At 45.1% G+C, this 20,364-nt stretch overlaps 1 long non-coding RNA gene across 1 annotated transcript in view; it reads left to right on the forward strand.

Moving 5' to 3' along the window:
- Window positions 1–20,364, forward strand: part of LOC107000310 (uncharacterized) — a 44,391-nt gene that overhangs the window by 18,009 nt on the left and 6,018 nt on the right. The window contains exons 3-4 of the long non-coding RNA XR_001447365.3: window positions 4,288–4,415; window positions 19,530–19,691. This is a non-coding gene — a long non-coding RNA (uncharacterized LOC107000310). The remainder of the gene's footprint in view (window positions 1–4,287; window positions 4,416–19,529; window positions 19,692–20,364) is intronic.

Here is a 20,364-nt window from a genome sequence, read left to right on the forward strand (position 1 = left end):
GCGCCAGCTGCAGGAGTGCCATCCACAGCACAGCTGTTTATGAAAAACCATGATCAACTCAAACGTGTATGGAGAAAAATGAAGAAACGCATAGTGGCATGTTCACATGATGAAATACTATGCAGCTGAGAACTTGAACAATTGGAGCCATTAGCTATAGCATGAATGAAGCTGAGAGTTTGAAGGGTCAACCAAGTAAGCTGTAGGAGAGATTACATGTGGTGGAAGTCTAGTTTATACATCTCACAGACAAGCCTTCAAGAAGTGTATCCCTTGAAACAAATGTACACACACAATTATACACATAGGATAAATCCTTTTAAAATGCAAGGAAATGATCAATAAAAACAAATGTTCCCTCTGGGCAGAGGTGGAGGGCAGTCCATCAGATCAGCAGGAAGTTGATCTGGTTTTGAATTGGGTTGTGTGTGCACTGGAGTCAAATATTATTTTACAGAAAATATTTCATATGTATTTTATGCATATTTGCCTTTTTGTATCAGATATTTCACAAGTTTTTAAAAATGTGAGCAGGTCATGAGGCCGCTGTCCAGGACAGCAGCGTGCCCGTTTCTGGTGACACTTGGTGCAGAGGGTAACTCCAGCAGCGGTGCATGCTGACCCCTCCAGCCAGCCCTGGGCAAGGGGTTTCCTCCCGGCGCAGCGGTTGAGCAGAGCTCCAGCTGGCGAAGGACCCAGGCTCTGCCAACATTGTAGACGTCCCCTCCACAGGCCCTGCGATGCCCTGTGCAGAGGCAGAGAGTGACCAGGAGCAGTGGGCAGAGCCCGGGCCCGCCTGTCCCGGGAGGAGCCTCAGGTCCTCTTTGGCAAAGAGCAGCATCCGGTAGCTTGAGAAGCTGCGCAGCTGCTGCTGGGTGCACCCTGTCACTCAGCAAGCCAGCTGCTCCGGAACAGGCACTGCTTCTAGAATCCATCTCCCTTCTCACAGGACCAGATGTGTCAGCAGGTGGCAAGAACAAGTCCAACCCCACCTCACAAGGGCTTTGACTTTGGGATTCCCTACCTGCAGGGCCTGGGTTTTGGAGAACAAGGCTTGGCCCCAAGAGTATTCAGATCTGCAGCCGAGCAAGATGGGATGCAGCGTATCTAGATAGATAACCTCACCCCAAACACAGGCTTCGTGCATGGACCCGGTGCGAAGGGCAAAAGTTATGAAGTATCACTTACCCAGTGTCCCAAAGAGCCCTTCAGGCCTGGGAGGAAATTCTCAGGAGAGCCTGTGGAAGAAGGGGTTCAGTGGAGGGACGCTGCTGCCTGGGAAGGAGCCTTCAGCCCTTGCAAAGGCCATGCCTTCAGTAAACTTCACATTAAAAGACCCACCGGTGCACGATGGTTACTGAGACTGGTGTTTGCTAGACCTTTTCTCAAAAATGAGTTAAGGCAGGGCACAGTGGTTCATGCCTGGAATCCCAGCACTTTGGGAGGCTGAGGCAGGTCGATCACCTGAGGTCAGGAGTTCAAGACCATCCTGGCCAACATGGTGAAACCCTGTCTCTACTAAAAATGCAAAAATTAGCCAGGCATGGTGGTGTTATGCCTGTAATCCCAGCTACTTGGGTGGCTGAGGCAGGAGAATCACTTGAACCTAAGAGGCAGAGATTGTGGTGAGCCGAGATTGTGCCACTGCACTCCAGCAAGACTGTCTCAAAAAAAACAAAAACCCATGCCATTCTTCTTACTAATTTATTTTGCTATGGAAAATACAGTTTTGAAAATTATATATGCTGCTTGTTAATGGTGTTTTGTTATTTTTAACAAATTAATACTTTTTATTTCTCAGTTTCATTTTCCAGTATGCTATCAACAGACAGAAACCGCATATCTATTATTGACAACCTCAATATTTATGAGTATAAAGGTGAAGAGAGCACATGTTCTAAAAAGGGCAGTGGGGGACATTCATGCTTAAGAATTTCATACCAAAGTTACATCCAAAGAAAATGATGTTACACAAAGGAAATAATCAGCAGAGTAACAGATAACCTGCAGAATGAGAGAAAATATTTTCAAATTATGCATCCAACAAAGGACTGGTATCCAGAATCTACAAGGAACTCTAACAAATCACCAAGAAAAAAAAACAAATAATCTGATTTAAAAGTGGGCAAAGGACATGAATAGACATTTCAAAGAAGGTACACAAATGGCCAAAAACTATGAAAAAATGCCCAACATCACTAATCATCAGGGAAATGCACATTAAAACCACAGTGAGATACCACCTAACCCCTGCAAGAATGGCCATTATTAAAGTAAAAAAAAAAAAAAAATGTTGGCATGGGTGGGGAAAGAGAATGCTTCTGCGCTGCTGGTGGGAAGGTCAATTAGTACAACCACTATGGAAAACAGTATGGAAATATCCCAAAGAACTAAAAGCAGATCTACCATCTGATCCAGCAATCCCACTCCTGGGTATCTAGGAAGAGAAGTCATTATATGAAAAAGATACTTGCACACATATGTTTATAGCAGCACAATTCACAATTCCAAAGATGCGGAACCAACCTAAGTGCCCGTCGACCAATAAGCGGATAAAGAAAATGTGGTGTCTGTACACCATGGAATCCTACTGAGCTGTTAAAAGGAATGAAACAATGTCTTTTGCAGCAACTTGGATGGAGCTGGAAGCCATTATTCTAAGTGATGTAACACAGGAGTGAAAACTAAAAACCATACGTTCTCGGTTACAAGTGGGAGCTATGAATCCGCAAAGGCATACAGAGTGATATAATGGACTTCAGAGACTCAGAAGCGGGAGGGTGGGAAGTGGGCTAGGGATAAAATAAAAAAAAAAAAAAAAAAACACATTAGGTACAACGGACACCACTCGGATGATGGGTGCGATAAAATCTCAGGATTTTGTAATTCATCCATGAAACCAAAAACCACTTGTACCCCAAAAGCTATTGAAATTCAAAATTTTTTTAAAAATTAAAATAAAGGATGCCACGTGGTTAGCCATAGGAGTTTATTTCTCAACTCTGATGAAATGCCACAAGCATCACCTTTTCCCAAGTCTCCCTTCTGTGACATGGCATTTGAAGCAGCATCCCAGGGTCGGGGTGGTGCCCAACGTATTACTAAGCTGCATTATTTGGTAAGTCAGAGATGGATCGCTTCCAAACAAGCTTACCCTTTTCCATAAAGATGAAAACACCACCACCAAAAAAGAAAGAGATTTTTTTGAGGCAACAACCCCCGCCTGCAGGCTGAGGGAGCTGTCAGCATCGTTCATCCTGATGTTCCCTGGGCTGGGGGGAGGAACTGGCAGCTGTTCGCCAGTGATTCCGTTTTTTTCGTTGTGTGTTTCGTAAGTGGTTTTTAACCAGGCGCCCTTAAAATGTATTATTGTGAGAAAATAAACCAAGAAACAAGGGGTAGTAATTTAGTACTAGGAAGTTAATTCTGGAGACCTCCGACCTTTCAGCAGTCATGTGGCTATTGATTTTCAATACCGTGAGGTGGCGGCCACCCTAGGCATGGGGTTCAGTGGATTCCAAACAGTTTCTCCCTTATCAGTTGAGTCCCTGAGTACTTGAGCATTAAGACAACAAATGTCCGGAGTTAACGGCGTGTCACATGGCAGCTGGGTGGACGTGCCAATTTTCTAATGAAGTTGGGTTGTTGGCAAACACACCAGTCATCATATATTGAAGGAGGTCTTCTTTTGTGTATTTCCAGCACTCTTGAGTGCTTCAAAAGATACCAGTTACATCATTGTCTGAGGGCACCAAGGGAGAAACATCCATCCCCTGCCAAGACAAACACGAGCAAAAGCAGAGTTAAAACCAAAATGGGGCTGGGTTTTCTTGGAGGTGTTGGAAATGTTTTTTTCCAGTTGTGCTCAATGTGGGGATATTCGGAAGGAAAGCAGGGGCTCCTAAGCCCTTGTTTCTCTGCAACAAGAGGCACCGGGATCATTCCTTGCTCCCAACTTAGCTTGCACTCTGTGCGGGAGAATCAGCCTCATTTTTCTTCATATTGAAGAAAAACAGTCAGTGCATTTTTGGGTCCAAGCCACTGTGTAGCGGAGGGATGACACAGGCTCTCAGATAAGCTGACCGCATCTACACCTCAGCAAACTCTGGGAGATCCTCACTCGCCCTACCCTCTTCCCCTGCTCCCCCCGCTCCCCACCAATAATAAATTAGGGCTGCCATCTTGTATTGATTATTGAAAATGTTATGTCCATGGGAAGAAAATGCCATTGCTTTAAATATCAACATTATAAGAGATTTAAAAGTTTTGTTTTGTTTTGTTTTACAGAAATGTGTGTGTGAAAAATTTTTAAGCAGTTGAAAAAAGAGCGGGGGTGTGGTGGGAAGAATTATTAAACAACAACAAAAAAATCAATCCTCGGTTTGGCCTGGCCAGATGAGCGTTTCTCGGCTCAGGTAAGTAGTTTAAAGTCAGACACGTCTCATACTGGACTTTTTACAGGAATGGCAAAATTTATAATGAAATTCAACAAGGAAACTGGAAAAACAGCCAAATTGGTGCAGCAAAGTGGTTAATAGGATCATTAGCCTTCTCGCTGTATTTTTTTGGACATTGTGTGCCTGTACCGCGGCACTCGAGAGCAGATTGCAGGAACAGGCTGACAGTTAGGAGCTAGCTCAGCAGTGCTGGGTACAAACTGCCATCTTCCTGTGGATTTACAGCTGCCACTTCTGCTACTTCAATTAGTTCTATGGCACACAGATGTTGCTTAAATGTTGCTGCTAATGATACTGCAATAAGCGTAAGATTCATGCCATATTTTGAGGCACGTAAATTTCTCAAGTGGCACAATTAAAGTGGAAATATTAGGTGGTGAGAACTTGGCAGTCTCTCCAACTTGGAAGGCGCACCCGCTATGCAATAATGGGTCAAAAATTCATTCAAGTTTTACTGCTGTTCCGAGTTTTAAAAGACTTTTCACAGTTGAATGCAAAGTAGTAAAAACCAGGGTATTAGGAAATGAGAATGCAGTTGTTATTCAGACATGACTTTTAATTTCAAATTGAAATCACATGCTCACTTTTCTGGATATGACCGAAGGGAAAAGGTACAGGCTGAAGAGATTTTGTCTTTAAGGGTAAAAGTCCTGAGTGGAAATGAATTTGTTGCTGGGCCAGCCTCAACATCAGCGCTGCCCGTGAGTAAGTGTGGCGATTGCCTCCCACCCAGAGAAGCAGCCCTGTGCGTGCTGGAAGCCAAGTTCATAGCAGCTCTCTCTCTGTCCACCCCCGACAGGGGCTCAAACCGGAGACTGGGGAAGTGTGTTGGGACAGGCACACATATGCACACATGTGCACACTGTGTCTCTCCAGTACAATGCATGCATGCTCGCACACACACACGCTTGGTCTCTGCCTCTTATACACACACGCACACACCTGGTCTCAGCCTGTTACACATTCATGCACACACGCTCCATCTCTCCGTCTCTCCCCGCTACGCATGCACACTCGCACATGCATGCACGGTCTCTGCCTCTTGCACAGGTAGAGAAGAAAAAGATAAGCGGGGCTTCCAGGAGTCTCGCTTCTGCCTGCACGGAGTCTCCATTAGAATTTCTGTCCCTCATTTGTCATCCCAAGCACAGTCCCCTGCCTGTCGCCAAATTTTCTTTTCCATGAAAAATCTCTCCTTCGGAGAAGAGCTTCTCACTGACTGGTTGTCAAATACACTTTTGATTTTCTCACACACTGACTTAAAAGGCAGGCAGTTCGGGGCAAAGCCGGCACCCAGTAGGCCTTTCTGCTGCTGGAATCTTTGTGCAGGTTGTTCCCCCACCCCCACCCCATTTTAACTTATTGATTTGAATTGTCAAGTAAATGACTCCATTGCACTTAATCAGAATCATAGACTTCTGCCATTCCAATTAGAATTCGAGGCCATGCACCGGAGCGCCACATGTGTGACTCTGCTGGAGGGCTGGGCACAGCCCCTGCACCTACTGCTCTCTGGTGCAATGGTTTGCAGGATGAATCCTGCCCCGGAAGCAGAGGCCATCTGCAGTAGGCATCCAAGCTGATGCTGTCCTGTAGGTATTTGCCAAATATTTATTTTCCTCTGAAATGATGCAAACGATTTGGTGAAGCCTTCCCCAGACAAATTCAGGATGTGGAATGATTTAGCATTCAGTAAATTTCTCAACACCTTTCTGCCTCCCTCTTCCCTCTCCCCTCTCTCCTTCTCCCCACCTCACCCCCTCCCTCTTCCTTCCTCTTTGCCTTCCCTCCTCCTTTCTTTTTTACCTTCTCCTGCCCCTCACTCGGTACCTATAGCACTTGGATTATTTACAGCAAATCTTACAGATGTCAGTATTGTCTTGTTCTGAAGCTAAAAAGGACAATGAGTTCCCGCTGACCTCGGTACAATGGATCTCGCTGGAGCACAATATGTATTTTATACGGGCAGTGAAAAGCCTACAAGTAATTGAGAGAGAGAGAGAAATGTCACTGTAGCATTTCTGTTGACACTGCACTCTGCGTGTGGAGGGAAGCCCAGGGCCTGGCGGCAGAGGAGCAGCCGCGGCCGCGCTGTGCACCCAGGAACCTGTCCTTCAGGAAGGAGGCGGCGGTAGCAATTAATCTGCTCAGATTTTCCAACTAATGAAATATTCCCGGGACCGAAGGGGCCACACGGAGACGTCTGTGGCGCTGCTTCCCATTCGCGCAGATGCGCACGGATTCCGGGCCCAGCGCTAACTCGGATGTGTTTTCCACCTCTGTTTATTGTCTTCCATAATGCTTAATGTACTGTTTGTATATGTTGTCCTTGCACTATATTTTGATGTGCTCTCATATATTTTATTCATCTCTGGCTTTCTACGAAGGCAAGCTCACAGCAACACTGAGAATAATTATTTGCCGCCATCAATCAAGTGTCTCCGTGGTTGGCTCCTCTTGGGATGGCCTTGATTTTAAGCATGAAATGTAACTCTTGCTCTTTGGGGCCATTTCATTCTTTGTTCCTGCGGCCTGCCCGTGGGCTCGTCGGGACACTGGAGAGCAGGCATTCCTGTGGCCGCGGGAGAGAGAGCAGCGTTCCCGGCTGGCCATTCCCGGGGCCTCTGGAAGGGAGTGGCTGGGAGCTCTTAAGCCCTGCTTGGGGTTTAAAAGTGAAAAAGGGGCAGCTCTTCCTGGTGGAAATTGCAAGCAGAGGCTGCATGAGTTCCGTGACTCGCACACAGCCTCCAACACAGTCTCCATTTGGAACCAGAGTGAGCATGTGTGGGACCCCGGGCGGAGGGGCCAGTGCTGACATTATGCTCCATGCAACCTCCCATCCTGGTCTGGGAGATGGTGCAGACCAGGGGAGGAAGTCAGTGTGAGAGGGGGTGAGGCTCCAGTCCTTTCCTGGTCTCCAAAGCCAAATCCTCTCTGAGTACAAGGATCTTTCATGGGTGAGTGCAGAAGCAAGGAGACAAGGAGACCTGGTCCACCCTCCCCGCTGGCCTCCTACTGCCCAGCAGCCTCTCCGCTGCTGTACCCCAAAGCCTGCAGGCTCCTAAGTGCACTATTTGGGCCATCTTGTTTGCAGTGGATATTTGAAAGACAGACCCTCTTCTCTAGTGCTGGCCTTGGGTCCCCAGAGAGCTGCTGTTTCCTGGGTTTCCAGCTCAATAGAGGCAGAAAGAGACCCCGGGGTGGCCTTTGGAGGAAGGTGAGCCCCTTGGGTTAACTGAGCTTCTGTAGGGGTATACTCCTGGGTCATCACTGTTGCCACTGGTCAGAGCTGGAGTGTATCTGCCTGTGCTCTCCTCAACACAGTGGAGCTATTTCCAAGTTCAGGTGAAGGGGACGTGGAGGTTAAGCAGGGCGGGAAAGACAGACGTCCTCTTCCCCTGGTAGCAGGTATTTAGCAGATGGGAAAATATTAGCAGATGGGAAATCAGCAGATACACTGAGCTCAAGATGCAAATTTAAAAGCCGCCAGCCCCTGTACTAAATATTTACACTGAACATCTCTGCTCCATCATCCGTCTTTTATTTTTGTGAACCCATACAACTGCTCTTATTACAAAGTCATGTAAAAGTTGAGGAAAGAAAATTTCACCCTTGAAAGCAAATTCGTGATGAATTAAATTTCAGCATGAAAATAGAAAAAAAATTCAAATTTCTGTTGACTTTTGGGCTTGTGTCCTGAAAAAGTTAACATACAGTCTTCCATACATAACTTATTTGCATAAATAGTACACCCCCCAAAATTGTTTCCTTTCCCTCCTAAGTAGCTGATATTGAAACCTCCATTATTGAGCAGTTTTTAAAAATGCAATTCTAATCCCTTTATAATAGTTTCAATACCAAAATAAAACACACCTGAGCCCCCAAAAGCCACCCTCTTCGTAGACCACAAGGGCCAGATCCGCCACGTGGTTTTTGTGGACAGATTCTTTCTCTCCACATTAAAATCCTAACTGCCACGTCACGTCCTCACAGAACCTCAGCAACACTTTGACATGGATTTTCTCGCTTAGTCCTCTGGAGGCCTGTGAGGCCAGGCCTGTTACATCCCTTTACAACAGGGAGACTGAGGCTGGGATATAAAACTCACCGAGGCCCATAGATACTTGTCATGGGAAGGGCTTAAATCCGGCTTTTTGACTCCAAGTCTCTCATGCTCTCAGCCGTATCCAGGGATTGAACTGGATACTTTCAAAGGGACTCTCAATCTATAAAATTCAACAATTGCCATTTTCTATGCCAGTGGATTCACTTATTCCTCCAACAAGCGTCTGTAAGCCTGCCATGGGCCGGGCACTGTTCTGGGGTCTGGGGATATAACCATGAAGTCCCTGCCCCAGTGGGGTTTACATTCTAGTGGAGAAGATAATGAAGAAGAAAGTCTGTAATAACATTTCACATCATGGCTCTGCTGTGAAGAGAGCACAGGCAGTGGGGTTTAGGTCAGACTGGAAAGTGCCTCATAATCTACTATCTTGCAAGTTTGAAGATGGGATCGAGATTTAGAAACAGAAGGTCGATAGCAGATGACAAAATCTGCCCTTCTCCAAAGATATCCTTCATCCCCAGAATGAATGGCCCCTGCCTGCCATCCAAGGGCTTCACCTGCCTGCGTGGACTTGGTCATCCCAATTCAAACTCAGTGTACTCAGTGCCATCGCCCTGGTGATTTTTTTCACACTCAAAAATTGGATAAGAGCACAGAACTTGCCCACGTTGTCACCACAGAAAGACGCTACACTGGTGCATGAGGTAGTTACCCAAGTTACAGGCCCTGATTAATTTCACTCTGCTACTTATATTAGTGTGTGGTTACCTTAGCAACTGCAGAGTGGGTTGCTGTGGTGTCTGCGTTTGACAGCCTGAGCTTTGAAAGCCCACAGTGTGGGATGTCGGAAGGGCAGGCACATCTGGCCCAGAAGATGGCAGCGATCCCTCGGGCCTTCTCCAACTCGCCAGGGTCTTTGGTTGGCTCAGCTGTCTGTCACGGTGTCCTGCTGCTCCCACTTACCTCTCCCATGTAGCTGGCTACATTGCATCTCACCTCCAGCACCACTCTGCCTCCACACCTGCCCTCCCAGTCCTGCCAGGGCAAGGCCTCCTCCCTTGTGTCCTCCTGCTGGGCTCCAGGCTCCTGAGAAGCAAAGCCGTGTCTCCCTTGGTCACTGCCCCCAGGCCCCAGCCACCGGCCAGCACTGCACAGGCATGGCAGGCCCCTGATAGGCATCCGTGCTAAATGGGGTAGCTCTGTTTGTTCCAATCACCTTTAAAATGCTGTTTTGTAGACAGTATTTGATAGGCCTGTTTCAACTGATTTCTAGATTTAATTTTTGAAAGACATTAATCTATTTCCCAATGACTTTGATTGTAACTTGAACACCAAAATCTAATAAACATTTTGAGGAGACAGTGAAGTTCAAGCTCAGGCGTCATAAACGTGGGAGTGAGGAGCCCTAAACCACTGGCCGTGCCTCGTCAGCTCTGAGCTCCTCCTTCCCACCATTCCTCCCCGTTCAGCTTTATCCTTCTCTTCCTTCCATCAGCCCAGAACTGTTTTCCCAATGGCAAAAACATGTTTTCATTCTAATAACACTGAGACATGACTGCCCTTTCTCCTTTCTGTCTTTGTCTACAGTTAAGTTACATGTAGTTAAATTTGAATAAAATGGATTTGAGAGATTATCTTACAACCCTGGTACCAAAACCTGACCGAGATATTGAGGAAAAAATATACATCCGTATTTTTATGTAAAGAAATGCAAAAGAAATATTTTACAAAATACTAGCAAAGGAAGTCAAATCAAGAAATGAACAAATGGGTTTATTCCAGGAACGCAAGGTTTGTTTAGGGTCTGGAAATCAATCATTGCAGTTTGACACATTAACAGAATAAAGGAGAAAAAAAATGATCATCTCAGTAGATGTAAAAAAAGTATTTGATGAAATTCAACACTCCTTTATTATAATTTCTTAGCAAACTATACATGGAAACTATCTTAATCTGATAAAAGTCATCTATGGAAAGTCCACAGATAATATACTTACTGGTGAAGGATTCCCATGCTTTTCCCCTGAGATGGGGGCACAGCCAGTATGCCTGCTCTCCTCACTTCCGTTTAACATTGTACCTGCTATACCAGGCTGTGCAGTGAAACGAGTAAACCAAAATTCATAATGTTGGGAAAGGAAAAGTAAAACTGCTCCTATTTGCAGATGACTTGATTGTTCCCATAGAAATGTGAATGAATCAACAAGGAAAAAGCTACAGATCTAATGAAGTAAATTTAGCAAGGTCATGGGATATAAGACCAATATGCAAAAACCAATGGCATTTCTATTAACTGTCAACAACTGGAAATATGGACAATTTTATAGCAGCACTGTTTATAATAGCATAAAAAAACAAAATGCTTAGAAAGGCATTACACATAATACATGATGCGTAAGACCTCTCTACTGAGACCCACAAAACCTTTCTTAGAGAAGTTAAAGAAAACACAAATGGAGAGATAAGCAATGTTCATGGATTGGAAAGTCAATCTTATTAAGTGGTCAGTTCTTCCCCAAATTAACCTAAAATTTCAAAGCAATTCCAATCACAATCCCAGCAGACTTTTATAGGTATTGACAAAAATAAAAACTGCCTTTGAAAGTGCAAAGAACTGAGAGGAGTCAAACAACCTTGGAAAATAACAAATTCAGAATACCTTGGCAAACTGTATTGATAATAACCAAAAATTAGCAACAATTGAATGATACCCAACAGAAGAATGGATAAACAATTTTGTTATGTTCATATGATGGAATACTACTCAACTAAAAAGAAATAAACTAAGTATATATGCAACAATGTAGATGCATTTCATAGGCGTTATGCTAAGTGAAAGAAGCTAAACACAAAGAGGTACAAACACTTTTCACTTCATCGCATTTCATTTATGTGATGTTCTGGAAGATGCGTAACTGATCCATGAGGAAACAAAATTCAGAAGGTTAGTCACCCAGGGTGGAGTGAGGTGGACTGAACTAGGAAGAATCATGAAGGAACTTCCTGGGGTGATGGAAAATTGATGCTCAATGGGTATTTAGGTTAAATGAATGTATCATTTGTCAAACATATACAATTAAGGTTTGTGCATTTCAAAGCATGTAAACTTCACTTTGAAAGAAGTAGTAATGGAGGCAGGAAGCATAAATGAAGCAGGGTTGGCAAAATGGTGGTGGTGTGGAAGCCAGATTATAAGTGTCTGAGGCTCATTGTAGTATTCTGTTTACTTTCGATACGTTGGCAATCCTCCATGGTAAAAGACTGGTTTTTAATTTAGCACATAAAAAAGGAAATAATGCAACATAAAACATTTTAATCAGATCTCACTTTAAGTGAAAAACTTGAAATAATGTATTTTGCCAAAAGTATTTAATTTTCAAAGTCAGCTTCCTGTGTGGCCAGTGTCTTTGGGCTTTTGTCCTTGGCGTGTCTGTTGGTTGGTGAAGGGCAGCACTGAGTCCGCTTCCTTTGTAAGGAATCTCTGAACTGAGATGGTGTCGGGAAATGACTTGGGGATAGATGTGCTGCTTCTTTACATCTGTTGTTACTTGACGTCTTCCCAGAATTTATTAAAGGGCGTGGCAAACATTAGTGTTGCAGGGGTCTCCAATGGTCACCAGCTCCAGAAGGCAAGTAAGATGTGAGCAAATTCCATGAACACCAGAGAGCTTCCAGGGGCTTCCAGGTAATTTGAAGGAAAAAAGTCCAAGGACAGAAGATGATGCTGAAAAAATAAAATCAACTCTAAAGAAAGTATATCTTTCAGTTCCCTATCCCAAAAATAGATGATGGACAAGAAAAATGGGAGAAATGTTGGCTGCGTGGAACACCATTGCAGGGATGCTATTAACGACAGCAGCTGTAGACATATCAAGTTTGAGACTCATTGCTGTCCCCACCTGCTATGCCACACATTATCCCCCCTTGCATTGTCAGTCACTGCCTGTGAGCGGTGTGGACGTGGTCAGTCTTGAGGAGCCCCCACCGCCCTGCATGATGCAGTGGGCTTGGTGGAGAATGCCCCCCGGAGCCGCCTGCGGCGCCACGGCTGCTCTAGGCCCAGCCTCTGCTCAGCAGGTTTCTGACTTCAGTTTCGTGTCCTCCCTCTTTTATGTAGGTGGTGAATTTAAAATGGGCACCATACGGTCTTTTTTGTAACCTCAAGAAAGGTTCTCTGGGTTTACAGTAATGACACATCTAGCATTAGAATGGACCATTTTTACTTTTATTTTTAACTAAAAAGGCCTTCCTTTGGAATGTTTGCATATACAATGCTATTTCCAAAATTGAACCCTAATATTGGTACAATTCAGTAGGGCAAAGGTATCCTGACAATGTGGCATTATAGCAATAATAAATTTTTATATTATTGGCAATACTATTTTATATAAAAGTCTTAACATTTACAAAATGCTAGTATATCTATTATCCAAATATGTCATTTTGATATCATTAATGAATTAACTAGTGATACATTGTGTGCTTTGTAGATCAAATAACCCCTCTTAAATATCAGTTTATGGAGGAGAAAAAGGAACCATGAAGAACCACCAGGAAAATTAGAGTGCTTGAAAGACATTTGGACAGGCCAGCTGCTGCCATCCAAGGCGAGCCTGTGTTTGTGGGCATGTGAGAGGCCCCCTGATGAAACCTGGGATAGGAAGCAGCTCTGACCCCCTAACCTCAAGCAGAGAGACCCAGACGAGGACGTGGGCTGCAGGGGTTCTCTGAGGACGGCTGCCGAATGCCAGGCAGCAAAGTGGGCCTCACAGATCGTGCCTCTTTAGAAACCACCTGTCAAGCCCCATGGGAGCAGAAACCTGCCCTGAGGGGCACTGATCTCCATGACCCACCTGGGTGGGGAGTTGCCTGGGTATGTGGTACTCAGGGGCCTTTAGGCGGCTCCAACTGCAGACTGGACAGACTGGACATATATATATATATATATATGTCCAGGGTGTGCTTCTCTTCACCTGCCTCAGCTCCTCGGGGGCAGACAAGCCAACTGGATGGAATCCCTGGGGCTGGGACCTGCAGCCCAGCTGGGAAGCAGGTTTGCCCACAGCTGATACCAGCACACTGGGCTTGTGTGGTCTCCAGCATGTGCAATAACCAAGACAGAGAAAATTCGGTTCGTACTCACGTGGGTGAGACACAGCACACCGCTGAGACTGATGCCCAAGCAGACAGGCGACGCCAGTTAGTTCAGCTTCAGAACTTCGACCACTGCATCATCTTTGCAGAACCTATAAGCTGTTTTAATTATGTTTAAGGCAGATCAAACTTATTTCAGAAACGAATTAGCTGAAGACTAGGCATAGATTCCCTAGAGAGCTGCTGGCTTCAGCTCCTCCTCTCCAACAGAGCTGCTTTTTGATTATTTTTGCCACGATTCCTACTGTTTCTTTATTAATGCAATACTGAACTTTCCTCCAGAAAAGAGAGATCCTTAAGCCTGTTTCGGCTCTACTGTTGATTTGTTTTTATAAATATGCAGCCACCCGAGCGTGCTGGGAGAGCTTGATGCTCTCCACGAGGAGCCCCTGAAAGCTGAGGGGAACACGGGACACTTCCCCAAAGGCACAGGGACCTGGTCCTGCCCCTGGGCCACTCCAGGTGGGGCAGTGGGAGGATGGGCCAGACAGGCCGCTTCTAGAGGTCCAGCCAGAGTCAGGATCTAGGAGTACACAGGGGCAGCACCCAGGGTCTCCTTGGAAGTCTTGCCCATTCCCACAGGGAACATGTCTCCCAGGCCAAGCTGGGTGTGGAGTTGAATTGAGCTCAAGCAGGGGTCAAGAGACCCCCGACCAAGATCTGCCCCAAGGCTGGAGGGCAGGCAGAAGGGGGCTGTCCTTCCAGGTCCCCAGGGGCAGGCCCAGCAGGGGTAGGGGGAGGTGGCACAGAGGAATGGAAGATGACCCCGAAGCCTGCCCTGGTGGGCATGAGAGAAATGGGGGTGTTCACAGGACATGCAGGTTTTCTGTGTAGCATTTCATGAGTTTGAAGGTATATACCCCTGTGTAACCAACACCCCAGTCAAGGTACAGACCTTTTCTCAAACAGGTATTTGCACACCCATGTTCATTGCAGCATCATTCACTACAGCTAAGAGGAGGAGACAACACGAAATGTCCTTGGATAGATGAATAGATAAACAGTGTGGCACATCCACACAATGGGATATTCACCCTTACAGACGAAGGAAATGTACGCACACATGCTATAACACGGATGAACCTTGAAGACGCTAGGCTCAGTGGTGTCAGCCAGACAGAAAAGAACACAGAATGTGTGGTTGTCCTTACATGAGACACACAGGATTGTCAGATTCATGGAGACACAGAGTAGAACAGTGGTTGCCAGGGGCTGCTGGAGAAGGAAGCAGGAAGCTAGGGTGTAATGAGGACTGCATTTCAGATCAGGAAGATAAAAAAGTGCTGGAGACAGGTGGTGCCATGTTTGAACTGCAGGTAACTGGAACCCCACTGTATGCTGTCCTGAGTCAGGTTCCCTCGTCCAACAGAATGCTTTGAGATTCAGCCTTGTCTGTTTCAAAAGTCCATACTCTTTCGATGGCTGATTAATATTCCATTTTGAGAGCATGCCACAGTGTCTTCATTCATTCTTTTGTTGATGGACGTGGAGTAGTTTCCGGTTCTTGGCTTTTATAAATCAAGTTGCTGTAGACATTCTTTCTCAGGCCCCTTTGTGGACAGGCATTTTGTCTCCCAGGTGCATACATGGGAGCCAGCAGCTCTCTAGGGCAGCTGTACATCCACCTTTAGAGACACTATTGGGTTTCCAAAGCAGCTGCACCATTTTACACACCCACCAGCCAGGTATGTTGCCCATCATCCTTAATGGCATTCAGGGTTGCCATTCCTTTTTATTTCAGCCCTGATGGGTGTGAAGGGCAGTCTCGCGGTGGTTTTATTGTGCGTTTCCTGGATGACTGATGGCGTGGAGCACTTCCTGGTTTTCGCACATCTTGGTGACATGGTTGTTTGCTCCCTTGCTCATTTTTCCTTCCTTCCTCCCTCCCTCCCTCCCTTCCTCCCTCCCTCCCTCCCTTCCTCCCTCCCTTCCTCCCTCCCTCCCTCCCTTCCTCCCTCCCTCCCTCCCTTCCTCCCTCCCTCCCTCCCTTCCTCCCTCCCTTCCTCCCTCCCTCCCTTCCTCCCTCCCTCCCTTCCTCCCTCTCTTTCTCTTTCTTTCTTTCTTTCTTTCTTTCTTTTTTTCATAGAGACAGGGTTTTCATGTTGTCCAGGCTGGTCTGGAACTCCTGAGCTCAAGCAATCCACCCACCTCAGCCTCCCAAAGTGCCGGGATTATAAGTGTGTGCCACTGTGCCCGGCCCCCACCTTGCTCATTTTTATACTGTGACCTCCTTATTGAGTTGTAGGAGTTCTGTATATTCAAGAAACAAGTCCCCTGTCAGTTCTACATGTTAGGAATATTTTCTCCTAATCCATGGCTTTTCATTTTCTTAGTAGAGACTTTTTTAAGAAGCAAGGGATTGATTATAGGGTATTAAGTAGCTTCAGGATGTTTGGAAGGAAGTTTAAAAGGCTGAGCTCTCAGGAACAGCTTCCAGATGTGGACAGCAGAGCTGGCCTGGAGGTAGGGCGGTTACCACACAGCTGCCTCCAGAATCACCCTGCTTCTGTCATAGTCAAGAAGCCTCCCCTGTCTTTTGTGTTTTTAAACTTTTTATTCTGACATTATTTTAGATGTAAAAAAGGAATTGCAAAGATAGTATAGCGGGTTCCCATACACCTTGACCCAGCTTGACCCCCATAACATCAGCCTCTTATGTAACCATAGTGGAATCGTGAAAACTAAGAACTTAAAACAATTCAGCACTGGTAACTGAACTATAGACTTTATTAGGAGTGCACCAGTTTCTCCACAAACGTTGGTTTTCTGTTCCAGGATCCATTCCAAGATACCATATGGCATTTAGCCATCATAGTCTCCTCCAATCCATGATCATTTCCCAGATTTTCCTGTTCTTTCACAATTGACTCAATTAATTTTTAATTATGCCCATGAAGCTCACAAACTTAAAAAAATTACTAACTAGTCCTAATAGTTTTAGATTACTTAGGATTTTTATCATATCTGATCATGTCATTTGTGAAAAAATAATAGTTTTACTTTTTCCTCTCCCATCTTTGTGTCTTTTTTTTTTTTTTCTTGCCTTATTTCGCTGGTTACCATCTCCAGTCAATGTTGAGTAGAAGTGGAAAGAATGGACATTCTTGCCATGTTCCCCATCTTATGGGAAAATCATCCAGGCTCTTGCCATTAAGCATGATGTTAGCTGTAGGTTTTTCATAGATGCCCTTTAGTTCATTGAGGAAGTTCTCTACCAGTCTTCATTTACTGAGAGTTTTCAAAATGAATGAGTTTTCAAAACGAGTGAGTTGAATTTCACCATGAATGAGTTGAATGCTTTTCCTTTGTCTCTTGAGATGATTGTATAATTTTTCTTTGTACTCTGCTAATGTGACTTACAATTGACTTTCAAATGTTAAAACAATCTTGAGTTCCTGGAGTAAATGCATTTGATCATGATTGTATTATATTTCTTACACATTACGGATTTGATTTGTGAAGGATTTTTGTTTCTGTTCACGAATGATATTGGCCTATAATTTTTTTTGCTCTTTCATTATTCTCCAGGTTTGATGTTGGGTTTATGCTGGACTCATAAAATATGTTGGGAATTGTCACCTCTTCCTCTCTTTTCTGAAAGGATCTGTGTAAAATTGGTCTTACTTATTTCTCAAATATTTGGCAGAATTTACCAGGGAAGTCTTTGGAGCCTGGAGTTTTCTTTTGGGGAGATCTTTAATCACAGATGCAATTTAAACAACAGATATGGAGCTGTTTACATTTTCTATTTATACTGTGTCTATTATAAAGTTTTGTATTTCCAGGAATTTATCCATTTCCTCTATGTTACTGAATTTGTGGCATAATGAGATTCACAATATCTGTTTACTCACCCCTAATATCATGATGTAAATGTCTCCTTTAAAAAAAAAAATTCTGATATTGGTATTTCATGTTTCCTTTCTTTTTATTTGTTTGTTTGGGTCTGGATCAGTCATGCTAGATGTTATACTTTTTTTTTTTTTTTTCTTTTTTTGAGATGGTGTTTTGGTCTGTCACCCAGGCTGCAGCTCCCACCTACCAGGTTCAAGTTATTCTCCTGCCACCGTCTCCCAAATAGCTGGGATTACAGGCACGCGCCACCACACCCAGCTAATTCTTGTATTTTTAGTAGAGACAGGGTTTCACCATATTGGCCAGGCTGGTCTTGAACTCCTGACCTCAGGTGATCCGCCTGCCTCAGCCTCCCAAAGTGCTGGGTAGATATTATGGTTTTCTATTACTACGTAACCAACTACCCCAAAATGTAATCACTTCAGACAACAATAATTTGTTATTTCTCACATTTCCGTAGATGAACTGAGCATCTCTTCTACTGGTTCCATCTGGGTTCACCCACAAGGGTGGGCCCCACTCTGCAGGAGGGTCCATAGGTAGGGCTGGACCATCCAGGTTGGTCCTACTCACAGGTTTAGCCCTTTTCACTGCCTCTTGTAGCCTGTCATCCTCCTGTGGGTTAGATGTTCTTTCTTACATGGCGGTCTCAAGAAATAATCCAAAAGGGCAAAGGCAGGAGTCCCAAGGCCAGCTGAGGCCCAGGCTCTGAACACACACAGCATCACTTCTGCCACATTCTGTTACTTACCAAGGCAAAGTCACAAGGCCAGCCCTCATGTAATAGAGTTGAGAAATGTATGGGAGATGTGGCAGAGTTTCATTGCAAAGGGTCATGCCTTTTTCAAAGGAAGAATCTGGGGCCATGAAACAATTTATCACGTTCCACAATCTGACCACAAATTACTTATTTTCTTCCCACAGACACTGTATTCTTTATCCCATTCCAGTATGGCTAAAAGTCTTATCCCCATTAGGGGATTTGACTCAAAGTCCATAGTGCCATGATCAACATCAGGTACATCTGGACATGTACACATGGCTCTTCTGGTGTGATTCTTCTTGATCCAGAAATCTGTGAACTAAAAAGCCATGTTACCCTACAACAGGGCCAGGATGACAACAGTCACCCCCATCTGAAAGGGGAGGAACATGAGGCACAGTGGAGGTCACTGGTTCTTACCAATCCTAAGCTTCAGAAGGGCCCAGGTAGTCAGATCCCCCTACTCTAGAGAAAGAAGATATTCCTTGATTAAGGCACAGTTCTGCTCTAAGGAGCAGTTTCCTTGTCCTTTTTTCTCTCCATTGTTCTCTTGTTCTATTCTCCAAGGATCTTTTCTTTTCCATCAGAAATGGCCCATGTTTGAAGATGAGCATCTTTTCCTGTTTCCAGCCCATAGGAAGCTGGAGGCCCAGAAGTGTCTTTCAATTTTGAATGATATCAGCCCGTTTTAGCGAAAGCTGGTGGTGCTCTTATTAATACATTTCTCACAAAAATTTTTTGAGTCTCCTATGAATCTTATTGGAGCTTGAGGCTTGTCTATGCATCCACCCCCCCAAGAATAAAAGAAGAAACAACCATAATTCTTTTCAATACAGACCCCTCTTCACTTTGGATATGTCAGGCTTCTATGAGACAGTACTCCATGGGTTCTTAGGAAGCCCCTCTCCCCTTGTTGAGAGGGTCCCTTCAGTCTTTCTGAGGCCTCAACAAAAGATCCAATGAGCAGACCCTCAAATCAGTCCTTTCTCTGAGGCCATTTCTTCCATTAGGGATATTGTGCTAACTGTTGAAACAGAAAATGAGAAATACTTTTATTTTTCCAGTCCTACGCTTTTCTGTTGCCTCTAAATTCTGCTTGCTAAGTAAATGGATTTTTTGGTTCGTTTTGGTTTGGATTTCCTGTATCTTTTCCTAATTGGCACTTTAAACACTCTACCTAGAAATGTTTTCATCCATATTTACAAATTATTTGGGTACATTTTCTATTTTCCAGGTTACCACTGGCAATGGCCCCGCTGGTGGCTCTGTTCCTGCTTCATTCGGGTTGCTCTTCTCCAGCCTCCCACCGTCCCCTCGTCACGGCTCTCCCAGCACCTCCTCAGCACCTTTCCAGCCTCTACCTGATGCCCACTTCGAAAACCAGGCCAAAGTTCAGGTTCGTCTTAGAGCAGCACCCAATTTCCATTTCAGTGATGTGTCACTACATAACAGACCATCACGGTGCTTCAACCTTGCTATTTCATCCAGTTCTGTGGTTGGCTGGGCAGTTCCTTACTCACGTGGTGCCTTCAGCTGGAGGGTTTGCTGTGTGGGAAGGTCTGGGATGGCCTGGCTCACCTGACCAGGTGCTGCTTGCTGTCGATGGGGACCCCCCAGTTCCCTCCTGTATGGTTGGTTTCCATCCCCCAGGAGTCTTCCTCATGTTCTGGCCTTAGGGCTGTGCATCAAGAGGGTGGAGACAGAGGTGTGTTGGCTGGAGCTGGACCCCCGAGCTCACTCAGCATCACTTCTGCCAGTACCTACCATTGGTCAAAGCAAGCCAAAGGGCAGACATCTCCAAGGGAAGGGGATGCAGTCCCCATGACAGTTACAGCAAAGTCACCTGCACAGGGAGTGTGAGAAGACTTTTCGAGATAAACGAGAAGCCATCTACCACACCAGGTGTTGATTAATTTTATGGCTCTTTCTAGGTCCTGGTTGAACCTGGGTGTCCCTATTCTTTGTAGCCACAGCTTCACCTTCTCTGGTTCCATGACACAGAGTGTTCCAACAAGGGACATCTCTTCTAAAAGATGCTCTCTCACCTGTACAAGGCTTGGAGTGGTGTA

This window comes from Macaca mulatta, chromosome 9 (genome assembly GCF_049350105.2).
Source record: "Macaca mulatta isolate MMU2019108-1 chromosome 9, T2T-MMU8v2.0, whole genome shotgun sequence".
In the NCBI taxonomy this organism is placed as follows: Eukaryota; Metazoa; Chordata; class Mammalia; order Primates; family Cercopithecidae; genus Macaca; species Macaca mulatta.